Below are 15,771 nucleotides of genomic sequence, written 5' to 3'. Positions count from 1 at the left end.
AAGCAAGCGAGGCAGACCTGCCTTCCACTTATCTACCACTCAATTGACTTGCAGAAGTATCCATGAGGCACCGAGTTTTTCAGAGTCGATATCGACAACATGTTAGGGAAGAACACTAAAGACCGTCCAAAGCGGTACCGAAGTAGATGCTTTGCTTGCGTCCCTGCTGCACCCAACACATTTCGAAACTTTGCGGCGAATTGCTGGAGTTGCTCCGGTACCGCCGACACGGTCGCCGGCTTGAGCGCGCCAAGGAAAGTTCATAATTTCAAACCAACCAATGAGCACTCGCACACCGGGGGAGCGGCCTCAGGAGCCAATGGGCTCGTGACGGTTGAGAACTCGCGCTTCGACGTAAAAATTCTGACGTTTCATGACGTTTGATGACGCGAAAAGCTCGCAGCGCCTCACTTTAGTCCGCAAGTGAACTCGCGAGTTTCATCCCCTTGCCGAAACTTTAACGGCTTCGTTGTCGACAAGTGGAGCAGACTGAGCGCCATCTGCATCAGTACGTGTTTTGAAATGTCGCGAGCGGTAGGCGGGTGGTAGCAGTTCCCGTCTTTCAACTCTTCAAGACGGGCAAAAAACGCGAATGTTTTTGAATTTCTATAGTCAAGTGCTGCATTTTGCATAGTTTCTTTGTCTCTACAAATTCTGCACCAGCTAAATCCTGAAAAACTACGAGCGACGCATATGACTGCAATTACGATGGTGAGTAGTTTATGATTTGATATTTATGCACGTTTATCTGAATGTGTAGATCTACTCCCGGTTATTACTGTTATTTAAAATAGCGTAAGTGCACGCTAGCTAGTGGGGGAACTCTAAGAGCCCCTGTTCAGGCTTGTAACTGACTTTGTTATGTGTCTTGTCTTTTAGCTGGCAGTTCGTCATAAAAATGGAGGACGCTTCGCAAGATACTATGAATCGTGCGGAATAAGGGCCAGCGCGACTGAAGTGAGAAACGCTGCGTGAGTGTTGCAGGGAAACATTTACAACTTTATGCATGGCATTACGTGTACTTTTGCAACATGTTTTTCTACGGGGTTTTTTCAATGAAACTGAATTATTATTATGATTGTCTTTATTTACTCATGCAAAAATACATGAATACTGAGGGCATGGCAAAAATCAGCAAAGCCGCTACACAGTTCCCACAGAATTTCCAGTTGATTCACAACCTGGTATGGACAGCAGCACTTTGTACTGGCTATCAGGCGGGTATAATGTTGTGAAGTGCACAAAATAGGATTGTAGACACTAAAGTAGGAATGTGGGGAACTTGGAGTTGACTATCCATCTCAAAGCAGTAACAGAGGACACGGACGACAAGTGAAAAAGCAGCAGTCCTATTCACTCATCGTTTGTGTCTTGTGTTGCAGCTTTGGGATGGACAGGATTGCTGACAGTTGGTGAGTCTAAGTCATCTTCAGGTGAAGTAGCATTGATGTCTATTAGTACCAATTTGTGACATGTATTTTTCTGAGATGCCAAAAAATCTGTTCAGTGCAATCTACAGGACGCAAAGAAGAACGCCGCCGAAGCCCATGGGCACCCAGAACTGATATAAATTCGCCCATATTTTATGTGCTCACGGTATATTTACGTTTATTCATTTTGCATCTAGGTGGGAAGAAAAAGACACCGCGACAGCGAAGACTTCTCCGAGTCAGACGTTTCGGACTCTGAATGTATTGTGTCAGATGCTGAAGTAAAGAAGGCTAATGAACAGGCCACGTACTGGTGGCAGCTTTGTGAAAAGAAAGAGGAGGAAATATCACATCTTCCTTCCTGGCTTCTGTACATATTCCAGGCTAGCAGCACAGGGAGGCTCTCCTGCAGAGCCGCAACAGCAGTTTAGAATAGAAACTGATGCTTAAACCTGGCTCGGCTTCAATAAACTACTAACTAATCCTCAACCACAAAACCTGAAACTTTCGAGATTGTGTAAAATCGCGGGAGCCACACTCAGTCTGGCCTCAAAGAGCAGGAAAAACACAAGTTACCGCTTCAGCACGATCAGAAATATCCAGCCATAGAGTCCACGGAGCCATCGCCAACAAAATTTCAAGTCTATTCCAGTTAAAGGAACGTTGAAAAGTTGCAATGAACATGGGTGTTGTTAAGGGGGCACTTGATCCCTCCTACTGCCTCAGGAACATTTTTTTTTGTTTCCTTTGGACCAGGCTCCAGCTGCCAAGACGATGCTCAAGATTTGCAGTCACTGGTAGTGCACGCTGTAGGTTATTTTTGAAAATTTTCTTGCTGCATCTCTTCATTGCATCGGCTACAAACAGCATATGGTCCATGGGCACCGTGAAGTGTGCGTGTGTGGGGGGGGGATACAAGGCAGCAGTTGCCCCCTAGCTTAAAGAATAATAAGTAGTTACATTAATGGAAGGTATCTTGAGGCCCACAAGAAGGCTCACTCCCACTGTTGCCACTCTTTCTGCACCAGGCATATCCAAAAGCACTTGAAAATGTTGCAAAAACATGAAATGACAGCAAACGAGTTGCTAAACTTCACAAGTGCACGTAAACTTCCACCAGCAGAAAACTGGATATTGTGGGAGGGGTGATGGTCCCGCATTTGCTCACATCTCAAAAGAACGGTGAAGGGGAAGGTTGTACTCGAGGTGATTGTGATAATCACTGGGACACCATGGTGACATGACGTAGGTTCCCCCCTCAAATTCGGGTTGCGTGCAGGAAATAGTTTCCAAAAATGCCTCTTATACTGAATATCTGCTAGGCCTTCACGATCCACACGCCTCACACTTCACCCTGAAGGGTTTGTAGGTGTACCAATTGCAGTCTGACAAGGATCATAATGTGTCTTTTGCCGCAAAAAAAGAAAAAAAAGGACACGGTTAAAGATGGAAAAATGCTGAAAAAAAAAGAAAAATTAGGAAAAAAGGAAACATTACACTCTACAGTCATATTGTACTTGATAAGAATATTAATAATAATTGAGAACATTTAAATCCCAAGACTTTGGGATTTTTAGAAAAAGCTTTGCTTCACTTCTTAAAGAAGCGCATGCACAGCAATGCGAAGCATCACCATTTCTAATCTTTCCCTAGCGCAAAAATGTCCATGCACTGAGAGGTCATGAGGGTGTGCAAGATGATACATTTGGTTCAATTGATGTCTCGTACTCAGAGATCGGCATACGTTAATAAAATTAAGGGTTTTCCGCACGAGTGACTTAAAATACTGATGTTTAGCTTCGAAGCGCATACAAGATAACTTTGAAAGTGGACCATACAGTAGGATTAAACGTGGATAGCGTACAAGATAGTGCATTTTGGGGGTACAGTTCACGTCGGGGAAAACCTCACAAAGATTCGTAGAAGTCTGACACCTGTGTCTCAAGGAAGGGAACAGTCTGTACAGTTAGCTGTGGGGCACATACAAGGTCAACAACAGATCTCAAGCTCAAGTACACCTGATAGGCAGCATTATTGTCAGGGACAACATCACCGACAAGAAAGGGAAAGGAACGGAAAAGGCACCATTTCTCTGCTGCGGACCCTTTTATGCCAGAATCGTTGAATATTGATTTACGTGATATTGGCGGAGGATTTGACTTTTTGTCGGTGCCTTGAAAGCTGAGCTCTGAAAGTCTTCTGTTCAGCATTGCAAAAGATATGATGCCATCAGAACAAAGTCTCTTGATAACATGCTTCATCACAAATGGGATAACGCCTTCAAACACATCGTGCACAATGTTAGGCGGAAGGCTCCGAGTACAATCAAAGGTGGTAAGGGAACTCATGCAACTTTCACCGTGCACTCCGTACACACGAGATAGAGACGGATCATCCTCGACAAGGAGTACATGGCGGGCATGGGACTCTCTGGTTCTCGATACAAACTGGTGGTCATGCCGCTTAACATTTATGTGTGCTTTATCTGTCATGCAGAATCTGCAGATTAGACCACTTGAAAACGACTGTTGGAATGATCCAATCTGGTGCGAGGACAGATTATCCCCACAAACATAAAGTAGAGAGCCATAGAACATTTTACCACACACGAGAATGCCTTCATTCTCCATATTTTTCAGATCATTTATCAGAGGTGCCATTACTTGCTTAAGGCCGTATTTTTTTACGCAAGAGCTTTTCGCAAGTAAAACAAGATGCTTGTCTTTTACCTTTGATCTCACACCAAGTGGACTGTTAAGTATGGTAAAATAACCTGCTGGTACCTTATGTATGCCTCTTTTGCTACCAATGGGGTTACAAAGCTCGAAATCGTCAAAATACAGCTGAAGACAGATTTTTGTCCTGTCATCATCTTTCCCGAAGAAAGGATGCGTTGAAAAATATTCTCCATCGGTTACACCTCGTAACAGAGAAGCACGAGGCTCTCTCGGTTCATTGTGGTCAATACCATGTGCCCGTGAAAGTGCAGCTATGACATCGATGATGGGGATGTACTCAAATGTTTCGTTACTTTGCCCCTCATCGCTGTGAAAAGAAATTGTAACCAATGCGACGTAATCAAAGGTTTGCTTCCAGTACCTTTCACGTTGTACAGAGATCACTGAAGTTATCAGCCTTTACACTGCTCAGCTGGTCATTAAATGCATCTATATACTGCACAATGTCATTTGAAATTTAGTTCACAGTCTGCTGTGGTAGCTGCTTTTGCTCCTTCCATTTCAGTAGTAGCCTCGGAAGTTGAGTGACAGGGTTCCTTTCAGCAGAACACCTGGTAAGTGGGGAAAGTTCCTCCGTGCGCTGAAAATCAGAGGTGTCATGGGTCTGATTGCACGCAGCCTCAGGACTGGCTGGAGCTGGAAGATCAACGAGCTGCTGGGGCACTTGACTGGCATCGTTGGGATCCGTGCTTAGGAGATGACAATGATGTCAACTGAAGGAGGAATAGACCCTGTAGGTCCTGACGCAGCCTTCAAGGGAGCACACCCAATTTCCCTCATGGCTGTGCAATGTCGTGAAATGTCTTAACAGTGCTCTTAGCGAGACAGCCCTCTGGTTGTACTTGGAACAGATGTGTATCGGTAGTCTATCCATCTGTAAAGAAAAGTGGCAAGGAGGTCAGGACGAGTATAAATGAATAATCGTGGTTATGACAGTGTGGCACATTTTTACTCGTATAGCCGCATTGGAAAAGGAGCAACAATAATATGTGGAGTGAGCGCAAAATGAATTTTGCTGGCACAGCAAATGCTGCTGCATGTGTACAACTGCGTTAGTAACACGTTCCTCTGGTGAACTTTATACAGTAGTCTATGGAACAATACATGATCATGCACGTTACGAATGACTCCACCTAACCGGTCTTGTTTCTTTTTTGAAACCCAGTATGGCAGCCTCATGTTTTGCCAGACTCCACCATTCACTGAATATATCAACATCTCAATATAGCATACGTACCTCGTGATACTGAGCAGAACGTCATTTGGTGTCCCCGGCACCGTGATTAACGTAACGACGCTCTTGATTATTAGGGTAGGCTCCGTTTGCTGCATACGGCACTCAACACGTGAAAAAGCGCATCCACGTCGTCGCTGCCTCCTTACCTGCCGTTGCACGGAGTATCACAGCTGCCGCATCGCTGTGCGTTTTGCTTGCGAGCCAGTTCAAAGTTGTCACTATGCCTAATGTCCGAACATACGGCCAGCAGCGCAAAATGTCACCGCCACAACTATAAGCAGCAAAAACAAGACATACTGAAACTTGTTGTCCGACGTGACACGCTACAGTCCAACCGAACCGAATACCGTGAAGTAGCACGCAGCACGTTGACATTCCGCCATTTGTAGACAGCGCCAGGAAGGGCTCAAATACTGAAATATACCTCTCGAAATACGGGGGCGCCACGAACGACTTAGGTATAACCGTTGACGATCGAAGGTATACGTATCAGACGGTGGCCACGAAATATACCATGTCCGACACCGCAAGGTCTAATTTTGTGACATGGTCCCAGGTTGCACCCCCGGAAGGGTATAAGATCGAGATGAATTTTATAATGTACGGTACTTGTCCCAATGTCGCACCCTCTTTATTCCTCCTTTATCCCATTTCTTTTAACAGTGTAGTTTGCGAACTGTTCTGTGTCCAAACACTGTAAACACATTATATGTATTTAAGTAATATACGTACCACTTGCGCTTGACCATGTCGAGCTGCCTGCAGCTGTAATACACATGAAAACCAATCATGTCTACCACATTCCACAAAAGTCACAGGTTCAGTAACAGGGAAAGTTTCATGATAACGCGTCCGACAACGAGAAAGGCCAATCACGTTCATATGAATGGCATCATGTTCTTTTACATGTTTATTGTATTTTATTTATCTAGTTATTAATCATAGGTTAGGGGATACCTTACGTTGTACCGATTTCGTCTTTTGCTGCTAAGTTACTCACGCGCAAGAGTGACAGATCCGATTGGGAAACTACATAGATATTGTGACTTACTGTCGGAGTTGCTGGCTCGCTTTGTTCGTGGAACACTTTCGGAACGGCGTCAAGTTTCAATTCCTTCCTTTTTTGTGTCTATCCAAGTTGCACTTGCATGATGTTCTCATCCAGGCATAGGTCGGCGAATTCACTAATGATGTCCATCACCGACATCATTCACCATCCTCATCACTCTGAATGATGTGATGTTGAGTGATGGGCAATGATGTTATGTTATGTTGAGTGAAGTTGAATGATGGGCAATGATGTTATGTGATGTTGAGTTTGATGTTGAATGATGGGAATGAGGTTAGCAAATGCGATACCTAGATATCTGAGCGAAGGACGCGTCATTCCCACATAATAAATGATACTCACCGAAGTGAAGAAGCTTTGCGAGTGCAGGCGTTTCTCCGTCTCTCCAACAGACGCGTACAGTGGTACCTCTCAATACCTTAATGGAACGGCAATCCAGAAAATGTGGGTTCGAGTCCTACAGCTGGCTAACCTTTTCAGTGACTTTCATCTTTCATCCTTAGTGGCGTTCGCCTCCGTGAGCAGACGAACACCACTAGCTGGGTTCGTGAAGACATGAAGTCCATTAAAGCCTTTGAATGCTGCTAGCAAGGCAAACAAGAACCGTCAGATATACAGGGTGTTATACAGAAATCCCCCAGCTCAATAATTAAAAAAAAAAACTGACTGACATAATGGAAGAACTTTATTTTCGGTTAGCATCCCTCTATGGTCTGCCGCGACGTGACCATTGCGTTGCTCATTTGCATAGAATCATTGATTCAATAGACTACGGATGTTATGAATTATACTTGACGCGATTTAGCACCTATAGTACAGGAAAGGGGACGCTTAGTAAGATCTATAGCATTGAAAAGTGAGAAAGAAACGTGTGGATCCATAGTGATTTTTTCGAGTGATTTATCAGTCCCAGTTCACATATATAAAAAAAAAAACTCACTAGTGGTCCACATATGTTTCGAGCTGTAATAGCTCTTTCTTATATGCTATGGCATAGCCATTAAAAGCGAGGGCAGTAAGATTCATAAGCTACAAATATATAGCCAGGTTGCGGCAGTTCTCCCTGGGATTCTACCCAAGAAGGAAGTCTTGGATAATATCAGCCACTTCTTAATTGTGAGCATATTCATAAAACACCTTGTACGACGTAAACAGGACCGTGACATATAGACAGACACATGACAACTACTAACTTGCGACTGAGGTTTATTCAACACTGCTCATTTGGCCATTCTGCCCCTCCCTCACACTGACCAAACGCCAAACGTAAATAGGAAGGGTTGCGTACAGCACACTTGTCCTTTGACCTCTTTCTGCAGTGTGGTGGAGTGGGCGCTTTGCTGTGGAGAGCAGTGTTGAACAAACCTCAGTTGAAGTCAGCACTTGTCCTGTGTGTGTGTGGTTGTGAACCTTCAGTTCTGTGTTTAAACCGGATGTTGATATAGCTGAAAGAAGGAAGTCGCTGAAAAGGTTAGCCAACTGTAGGACTCGTACTCGCATCTTCTGGATTGCCGGTCTTCTGTGTTCCAGCCTCACAACACCAATTTCCATCGTGTTGATACAGCTGCTTTCATTTGAGTTCCAAATATGTAAATTAGGGCCACATATATCAGGCATCTTCCCTGAACGCACAGATTACATGCAACAAAATTTACCTGCAACCTCATTCAGGCAAAAATCTGGACTGGTCCCAGAATGGTTCCAATTGGATCTGGACTGGTTCCAGTGAAATGCGGATGGTTCGGGAAGGGTTCCAGCTGAATGTGGGTGGTCCCAGCTGGATTCCGAAGGGTGGTGGCTGGTTCCACTTCGGTGAAATCACTGGTACCACTCTGGCCTCGGATGGTTCGAGAAGTTCCAACTGGAGCCTCACAGGTACCATTTTGTTCCCAGAATGGTCAATTAACCTACTTTAGATCCCGAACTGTGCAGCTTCCCCCTTTGAGGTCTCATGGGGGAAAAGTCCACTCTTGCCATATACCCTTCTCGTTTTAATTGATGTAAATATTACTTTGATCTATTTCAGCATGTGCACTACCTCCTCTTTTGTTGCTTTTTATCCACATGTATCTGCGATAAAATATGTGCTATAACTTCAATTCGTATTCGTCTTGTATTCTATAGGTGAATATCGTAAGCATCAAGAAAATGTCAAAAGTATTCCAAAAGTGACAGAAACTAAGCTAAATAATTCGGAAAAGAAAAAGGTACAAGAAGAAAACGTCGCAAGTAAGAAACGAGCGGTGCAGACTACGAGGGTGCCACTGCACGACGGGCGGCTTTGAATTCAAATTCAAATGGCCACAGTCAGAGCAGTGGAGTCCAGCTTTAGCTTCCATAGTTTCGCCACAAAAAACATCGCCCCCTTGGCTACGTGATCATCCATAGCGAATCGCGAAGGTAGAGGCTCTACATGCTTTTGCTTTTGCTGCTTACTACAACGGCTCTACTGCTTTTACATTTACTGCTGTCAACATCATGCCCGAGGTACTTCCTGCTGGGAAAGCATGCTGGATCTTGTTTACTGCACAGTCTCTGGGATGACCGTCCTCTTGTTTTCCAGAAAACCCACTTCACGAAGTGCACTCTCAGAAAAAAGGGAGTATGGGAAACTCCCTTGGGGGTGTTTGCGCTCATTACATATGACTCCCTTTGGGGTGTTTAGGCTACTCCCCTTGCAAGGGTGTTCTCCTGACTCCCTTACTAGGGCTGTTTCCGTCACTCTCCTTTCTTAGGAGTCCCCTCAACTCCCCTTCCTGCAGGCGTTCCCTTGACTTCCCTACAGAAGCACATTGCAGAGAACACTAAGCACCCTGTTTACCACTGTGTCATTAAGTGATTCATTGGTATTTTTCGCTTTGTTACCGATCTCCGATCCGGTCTTGTTACAGATACTGATCTCCGTTGCACCACGTTACAGAAACAACACCGCCCTTGCCCCAAAACCCGAACAGCTGCAGTGTCTCTCCGTCTTTCTATTGCACAGGAATCTACGTAGTTCCACAGAAGTGCCCAAGCGAAACATTTGTAGGAAAAATCTTCCCGGGAACAGCACCGCAACGGGTACTGCCCCGACGGCCGTTTTACAGGCCGCGCAATCAATGACACGGCCCACCCAGGGTGAGGACTGCGTTATCAAAGGTCCGTTCCCCCGTTCGCCTCGCTCCACCGCGTACGCGAATTTGAAGGTTGACCGGAGCATATCTTTCAGAACATTCGTCACAAGCCGTCATTGATGATGATGACAATTAGGGGTTTCATGGCGCAACGACAACGAGGAAGCCGTCATTGGGATAGCAGTACTATACGACCCAAAATTTTACAACCCGCCCTTATAGAGTACAAAGGAACGAAAAACCTTCGTAACGGCGCTGGACATACGCCTCATCGACTCGCAATAACTTGAAGGCATCTAGCGTTACTGAACAGATACACCTTTTTATCAAACATTGCGTTTCTTACTTGACCTGCCGCTTCCCATGTCATTAGAGAATATTTCCACGAACGTTTTCCCTCAAATAAAACGACCGATACCAGTGTCAAATACGATTACAACAAGAAAGACTGCATTGTAGAGGCGGCACCTTTATGAGCTCAAGGAAACATGATGTAGGCACCACCATCATGCTTGGAAAGTTCAGTAGCTGTTCCTCAGTACGTAATGGTGGCCACTTTCCGAAGATATCTGCCACCAACGCCTTTTTTGTACAGCCAGGACTTGCGAAGAAATAAATGTCCTGTGCAAGGATACAACTATACTTTGACCAAGTCACACACAGGCTTCGTCACCTCTCTCTCTCTCTCTCTTTTCATTATTTGTAAGGTGTGTCTCGATAATCTAACAAATGAATAAAAATGCGAGGATACATTTCGACGCCGATTGCGGGAGTTGAGGGGCGAAAGCCAAATCTGTTTTCAGTCCTTGTTTGGCAAACCTCGTTGCCGCGCACAGCCGACATATTTCACGTGTGGCTTGGACGGGCATTATACTTTCGTAATAAATGCAAACAAAAAAATTCTCCAACTCCTGGTCAGAGTCCCCTTAAAGTTTATTATCGTAGTGCATACGCCATTAAAGGGGCACTAAACTGACGGTCGTGCTTTGTCTAAAAAACTGCAAAGAGTGAAAGCAGGGGTTTCCCTCTACCTAAATATGTGGAAGACTGTGTAACTCAAGCGCTTTCACTATTTAAAAAGCGGATCAAAGAGCGAAATCAGCTCAACTCTCCCCTTCGTCTAATGCGTCAGCAAACGTCACTCGGCTACAGCAAACGGGGCAGACTCATCCCCGAATGACGTTTTGCGTCGTCAACCAATCCTGGACTCCCACAAGGTCAGCCGCGGGGAAGAACCTGCCGAACCTGTTTTCTGTCGCATTGTTACGACTCCGTTGCTGTGGAAGGGTTTCACTTCAAAGAATAAGTGCGGCTTATAAAGTAATCTCATTTCTGTTCGTGAAGGCAACCTTGTGTACAAATAATACATTGTGGAAGGACATCCCTCGTGAATGTAGTCTAGTGGCTCTGAAAACAAACAAACAAAAACACTTATTCAAAAACGCAGCAACATAGGTGGTAGCCCTCACAAAAGGACAAAATGACGTCGCTCCTATTGTTGTGAGAACTTGGAGGGCGGAGCATACTCAAGAAATAGTCCGCAACGCGTTTTGTAACCACTGTGCTACTGTGTCGTTATCGACCTCCTTAATTTAAGAAAAGATATTTCAGAGTTAAATGAACATATTCCTACTGATACATCATTGCTCTTGTATCGGTTTCGTGCCCCTTTAACGTCCGTTAGAAAGAAAAATTACGAATCTGTATTAAAATAAATGTCCTAGCTAGGACATGCCTTGAGATGATGGACGCAGATATAGACGGGATGATTAAATGTGTTTGCACTCAATCATCAGAAAGGATGCTTCGATTTGTTGACACAATACTTCATTGAAATGTCCTGTAATACCCGTGATAGACATTGAATGTTTCCAGACTACGCATTTTTAGAGCAGGACTAGTCGTCTGCTTGTTTTGTCATCCATAAGGCATGGCTTCGAATTAAAAAAAAACGATCGAAATTACGAAAAGCATTGTTTCAAGAAAAGTACTCTATAATACTTACGAATTCTTCCGAATAATCGATAAAACTTCGTACGTGACCCATGATTTCCTTCCATGCTTAGCTTTATGCACTCCTTAGGCTGTAAACATGCCTGATATATTGTTAACAACTGAGAAGAAACCGTTATATGTGACATCTACGTGCACGCGTGATTTGAAAGAAATTGCCAATTACATAAGATAGCTGAGAATGAAATAGTTCTAATATGACACGAGTAATGTTTCGACGTGCGATTCATTTTGTTTAGTTGCCTTATAGGTAGCAATAGCAATCGATGGATGATGTCGCTCACAATACAACCAAAAATGTGTGAATGGTACCATAATTTGTAATAAACACTTGCATAGAAGCGTACTCGTAGACTCTGTAGTATGAGCGGGAGCTTTTATTCGATTGGAGAAACCACAAGAAATAATAGGTGAAATTAAGCCTTACAGATTACGTCGTTCCCAACACGTAAGGTGGAGCAAAATCAAAGGCACGGCGTGACATTAGGGTGTCTGTATAATAGCTCGCTCTTCTATTCAGGCACCCTACACGACAATTTTGCTTCACGCCATCTGTCGACAAGCCGCGCCGTTCGATACCTTCAGAACTTATTGATAGGTGTCTCTACGTGTCCGCTTTATTTGAAAAATCATGAACGAAAAGGATCGTCTCGTTCCACCTGGAGGATGAACAAACAAAACGACTTTATTGATATGATGATGAGTGGGGAGTTTCATTTCCAGCAGCGATATGCTACTCAATGGCTGCTCGTAATGTGGTGAATGTGGGATATTGAGTTGCGTTATAGGAGGAACGAATTCCTACAGTGTCTTTACCGTCTTTCTTTTCTTGTTTTACTTAGGTTATTTAATGTTAATTACTTCTAGTCTTTCCCCCCCTCTTCGATTAGTGTTCTTATTTTTCCCCTTTGTTGTTGCAAATGTTTTTCCCCAATTTGAATTGTAGTTATTTTTCTCTGTCTTTTTATTAGCGTTCTCAGTTATTAATACATTAGTGAACTACGTTTCTCTCTTTTGACATTTCTATTTCTTTCTCTTAACTCGCTCTCTTCTCCTCTCTCTGTTCTTTCCCTTTCCTTCACTCTTTCTTACTCCTCCGCCGCTTATCCTTGTAATACCGTTGAGTGGCACAGGATAACATGGCTCATCTCCTCCAATACTCCGTTAGTGTCTTTACTGTGTCTACAAAAACTTTAGAAGTGCTTTTAGAGTTGGGCTGGATTTGGCCATGAACCAAGCAATTTTGGCATAGCGAAAGGGCGAGACTCCAGCTGATTTAGAGACACCGAGACTGTAGATAGAAAAGATAACCGGATGGAAGTGATAGATAGAAGAGAGATATAATATATATATATATATATATATATATATATATATATAAGATAGAGAAAAGATAGCGGGCAATAAAGGAGGATATGCTCTAGATCTTTCAGAGCTCCGCAGTGGCGGCATCTATAGGGGAGTCAACTTGTTGCAAGCGGTAACACCACTGAGCTGTAAAAGTCACATTTTATTACATTTATTTATTTATTTACATAAACGTCAAGGTGCCCAAATCGTTTGGTTATTACGGATGAAGCACAGTTACCGAATAACACTGAAAAGTGTAAGGTAGATAAGTAGTAATAAGGAAAAAAGGGTTGATGATGGACAAGTTTATGATAACAGGTTCAATACGCTTGTTCTGAAATGAGCTACGTCGAATGAGCTGTGGTCGAAGCCCTCCCCCCCCCCCTCACGTGGGTGACGTGGTTGACGAAGAACGGAGAAAACAGACGTCGTATCTGTACTGATAAGACGTTTATATCGCAGTCGCAGATATCGCAAGTTCGACCAAAACAACTGATGCGCGTTTCTTCCTTCCACCCAGTGTTGTACATACCTATTCGCTACTTTATTCCTCAATTCCCTATTCCCCTCTCTCTGTGTCCCACGTCCCGACTACGTATTCTTGAAGTTTGTTATTGTCGATTAAACGTCTTGCTGGTTTTCAGCCCTCGTGTTTGTGTTGCTTACGTGTCTTGCCATCGCTCAAGCTTGCCTATTATGGAGTTTATCCACCAGCTAGCGTGCACTTACGTCATTCTACTTTATTCGCTACCGTATTCGCTACTTTTTTCAGTAGCGGAGTAGCGATCGCGCTACATTTTAAGTTGGTAACGGAAAAAGTATTTCCGCTACAAATACAGATGACGGCGTACTCTTTCTCCGCTACAGCTACTTTTCGTAATATGGAAGGCGTGGAACACAGAGAAAGCAGAACTTCTTCTTGTCATTCCTTTTAGTAGCTTATCAGGCAGACTCATGTGACGATCTTCCTCAATTTAACTATCCTTTATAAGTGATAAAAGAAGTCTGAAACTACTGTTTATTGACGTACAAGCTTTCTTGCAGTAGTCTGCATTCCGTCAGTTACAAAAGTGAAAAAGAGCTGACATCTCTGTGTAACATACGAAGTGGTCATGTGAAAACAACACACAGGCGTGGAGAACAAAAACAGAAAATAGATAAAAAAAGTGTCTACATTACTCTATTGCTAACTTTCCTAAGCTCAGGGCAGTTGAATAGTTAGGAATATAATTTGTGTTATTCCATGCATTTTCTAACATTTTAACTCACATTTGCGAAGCACACACAGGTGTGTATAACATACTGCATAATATCGGCTACGAAGCTAGTTTCCGTCATACAATCAGTTGCGAAAAAGCGTCGTGACTTTTGGAACAGGAATACGAAAGTATATCTGAAACGCAATGGGACATCGCTGTAGCCATTTATCATTTACCATCTTCACGCCCTCAAGCAATGGGATAGGGTACCGCCTCAGCGGCGAAACATCCCACACAGTAAATCCGAAAACACCCTTCTAAGTGTAAATGATATGTTCCAGGGCGCACTCCTTTTTTTACACCTCTCAAATAAGAGTGTTCGAGTACACCTTTTTGAAATGGTGTTTTCTACGAGAAACAGCTTTTCTAAATGGTGTATTCTGCAATAAACACCATTCCAAATTGTGTATAGTGCTAAAAGCCCCTTTTTTAGCACATATTTGTATCAGTGTTTGACCTGGAATACACCAATCCGCATGGTGGCGCTGAGCAGAATGGCACATGGAACATGATTTACTGAAGCCCAATTAACACCATCCCGCGTATGATGTGAAGAGTTTTTGTGGACTTTCTGTGACTTGAGCAAAGTCGAATTTCTCCGTTCTATATGTTCACTCGCTCACAGCAGGCATAAAATACACGAAATGAAGTACTGGAAAACTATATATGTGTCTATTTTATTCCGAAAATGCATACCTTGAATGTGGTATCCAGTGTCGGGACAATTGTACAAAACATCCCGCGCACACAGTAGTGAAGTATTTCACACGTACACACATGCTTCATGCGACACAGTGTCGCGTCGCACAATTGACAGTCAATGACCGGCTGCAGTCTGAGTTCTTCTGGCGACCCACGTTGAAACGGCGACGTCTCAGAAGCGCTAGAGAGAAATGTGTCTGAAATAGGGAGTTCAATCGCAAATTAGTAATGTTCAAACGCAAGTGAGTAAAACTGAATAAAATGGTCATAGCAATAACGAGGATCGTTCACCCAGCTTACTGTTCACAAAGTAATGCCTGCAAAAACGAGAAGGAAATTAGCAGAATCAACCCCGGCCACGAACTGACACTAATACACTTACCTGACGGGACGCAAGACTGCAGCCGCTGCTCGAAACAAACAGCAAAAACCTACAGCACAACAGTCATGGTATGAATATAAGTGATGCTTGATCACACACTTCTATCACACAGCTTACCTCTTACGACGCAAAATCATATCCTCCTTTGTTCTGTAATGGACGAGTGAACGCTGGTAGAATTGAAATATAGTGCAACCGACAGCGACATTCCGATGATGCTAATGGCGATGACTCCTTCGTGACGAGGTGAGGCACGGACGCGCGGAATCAAAATGTGGAGCAAACCTGTCGCGTGCGCATGATCGTCATGTGGTCGTATAAGTTGGAAATATATGTTATACTGAACTGAACAGTATAAATAATACCAGGAACCGCCCTCTCAAAGCCAAATATATTTAGAGTTTAAATATCTAGCTTAAAGGTGACAAAGTGGCATTCAAGCTTCTAGATTTAATCACAAGTTCAGGTTCAAATA

Source organism: Ornithodoros turicata, chromosome 4 (genome assembly GCF_037126465.1).
Source record: "Ornithodoros turicata isolate Travis chromosome 4, ASM3712646v1, whole genome shotgun sequence".
Taxonomy (NCBI): Eukaryota; Metazoa; Arthropoda; class Arachnida; order Ixodida; family Argasidae; genus Ornithodoros; species Ornithodoros turicata.
Note: the sequence above shows the minus strand (reverse complement) of the source record.